We start from the raw sequence: 2,881 nt of genomic DNA on the forward strand, positions 1-2,881 counted from the left end.
CCTCTCTCTCTCTGTCTCTCCATCATGGCTCCAAGAAAGTGGAGCCAAGAAAGCCGAGCCGAAGAAGCCAGAGGCCAAGAAGGAAGAGGCTCCGGGGGCCGAGGCCAAACCGGCGAACCGGAGCCTCCCAAACCTGAACTGACCTGAAGAGCGTGGTTCTGGAGTCAGCCCGACCAGGTACCGTACTTTATACTTCTTCCATCGCTGCTTCCTCATGCTCACTGTGGACACAGACAGAACGGAGGGACTTTTCTGTCGGTCCACTTCTTGTTCCACTTGAAGAGGACCGACACCGTCGGTTCCTTTAACCCATTAACTGCGGAGGTATTTTCAATTTTTTTTTGCCAGTGCAGAGTTTTTCATTGAAAAAAAAAAAAGTACTCAGGAGCCGAAATATAGACTTTTTAAGTTTTAAGTTAACAAGGAAGTGGATAGGAGTCTAGATCTTCACTAATCATATCTCCTTGGTCTTTGGGTGAAATTGGAAGAAAAAAAAACAATCTACGCGATTGGCACGTGGCGGCTTTAATCGGTTCGCGTAGATCTACGTGATTGGCAGTAAATTAACATAGTGGTTCTCAACCTTTTTCCACGCCAAGGACCCCCAAACTGACACATATTAGCCGCGGACCCCTATTTGAAAAGATATGCCAGGCCCCCCCCCCCCCATAAGAGAAGATCGTTACGGCTCTAGCAGTGATTTTCAACCATTTTAATTTCAGGACCCCCCTCAGTTTGACATGCATTAGGCTACGGACCCCCATTTAATGGCATTTCTATCTCTGGACTCCAATTTATATTGTAAAATCAATGTTAATGTAACTCAGAGAGTGTACACAATGGAACCAAATGGATCTGTTAGGGTCCATTTGGTTCCATTTGTATACTCTCAAGAGTTACAGACCCATAAGGTCCATTTGGTTCCTAATATTTCATTTAGCTGGGGACCCCCTGGAACTCCCTCAAGGACCCCTGGGGGTCCCCGGACCCCACTTTGAGACCAACGTCTTTAACCCATTAAGACCTGAGGCAATTCTACAAAATGCCTTCTGGTTCTCAAAAAAAATAAAAATCAAACACATAAAGAAATAACAGATGTACAAGCTCGCAGCGTGGCAAGTGACGCAAACCAACGCTTTCCTGGTTTTAATGGGTTCATGTGTGTCTATGTTAATTAGAAGTTTTATCTAGTCAGTTCAGTGGAATGTCTTTTTTATTTTGATTTAACAGGCAATCAAGTTAAGAACAGTTTCTTGAGTGATGACTTTGAGTTAGAGTTGAGTTTGACTGAAGCAGCCGGTTGTGTGTGTGTGGTGTGTGTGTGTGTGTGTGTGTGTGGTGTGTGTGTGTGTGTGTGTGTGTGTGTGTGTGCGTGTGCGTGTGTTGTCTCTCACAGTAGGAACCTCCTATCAGGGCCCTTAAGGGTCCTGCTAACGTCACACATGTCACAACGTGTGTGTGTGTGTGCGTGTGTGTGTGTGTGTGCGTGTGTGTGTGTGTGTGTGTGTGCGTGTGCGTGAGTGAGTGAGTGACGTTAAGCAGGACCCTTAAGGGCCCTGATAGGAGCATAGCCATTAACATTCCTACTGTAAGAGACAACACACACACGCATGCGAGTCACCTCTGGAGATTGGCTAGGCTGTACTGTATATCCGATCTACAAGTTCACAATGCATTGCATCGCGATGCGTTGAGAACCTTTTTTGCAGTTCTTGAAATAGGCTCAAGTGGTCCTACTTTTGCTGCCCTGTAGTTCTTCATTTGTAATGAAACAACGCCCTCTTTGTACACCCCCCCTCCCCTCCCCCCTCCCCCCCCCCCGCAGATCGAGGAGTTCCGCGACGCCTTCACGCTGTTCGACGAGACGCCCGCCGGCGAGATGAAGATCCGCTTCGCGCAGTGCGGCGACGTGATGCGCGCGCTGGGCCACAACCCCACCAACAACGAGGTGCTGAAGCTGCTGGGCCGGCCCAAGGCGGAGGAGAATGAACGCCACGCTGCTGGACTTCGACAGCTTCCTGCCCATGCTGCAGCACATCGCCCGCTCCAAGGAGACGGGCAGCTTCGAGGACTTCGTGGAGGCCTGCGCGTCTTCGACAAGGAGGGCAACGGCACGGTGATGGGCGCCGAGCTGCGCCACGTGCTCGCCACGCTGGGCGAGAAGATGACCGAGAGACGAGGTGGACCGGCTGATGGCGGGGCAGGAGGACGCCAACGGCCACATCAACTACACCGAGTTCGTCAAGCACATCCTGGCCGGATAGACGGGACAGGACGGGACGGGACGGGGGGTCCGCGGTGTTGCTGTTGTTGGGGGGGGGGGGGGGGGGCGAGGAGGGGTCCTCAAAAATGTCGTCCGTATTCTGGGGTAAGGCTTTCGCTGAAAATAGCCGATCGACAAGCTTCACAACTCGTTGCAACGAGTTGTGAAGCTTGTCGATCGGCTATTTTCAGCAAAGAAATTTAATGTGGCTTGAAAACAGAAACAATACTAGTACAGAACCCTGAGGGTCTCCACTCAACAATGTAAGTGGTTAATACGCAATTATTGAAAATATCTTGATATTAGAAAATATCTTGTGCCAGCCAGGGACCACCCGACCCAGGGACCCCCAGGGACCCCCTGACCCAGGGACCCCCCCCACCCCACCCTCACCCCGTACAAGATTTGTGTTGTTAAAAGAAAGTTTGTTACTGTATGTGAGTGTGTATGAAAAACAGCCGATCTACAAACTCTACGAGCTTGTAGATCGGCTATTTTTTCAAACAGCCGATATATGTACATAGGGAGTTAAAGTGGTTAAACTGCATTGTGATGCTATGTTAACTAATATTGTGCTGGGGACCCCCTGGAAGCCGCCCTCAAGGACCCCTGGGCGGT

The 2,881-nt window shown here is 50.2% G+C and overlaps 1 pseudogene across 1 annotated transcript; it reads left to right on the top strand.

Annotated features, from left to right (window-relative positions):
• Nucleotides 1-24: 24 nt before the first annotated feature.
• LOC308081477 (myosin light polypeptide 6-like) lies at nucleotides 25-2,264 on the top strand (annotated as a pseudogene). The gene is made up of 2 exons: nucleotides 25-177; nucleotides 1,826-2,264. The product of its transcript is annotated as a myosin light polypeptide 6-like (transcript).
• The last annotated feature ends 617 nt before the right edge of the window (nucleotides 2,265-2,881 follow it).

The sequence above is a fragment of the Gymnoscopelus braueri genome (genome assembly GCF_963280865.1).
Source record: "Gymnoscopelus braueri genome assembly, contig: SCAFFOLD_344, whole genome shotgun sequence".
Lineage (NCBI taxonomy): Eukaryota > Metazoa > Chordata > Actinopteri > Myctophiformes > Myctophidae > Gymnoscopelus > Gymnoscopelus braueri.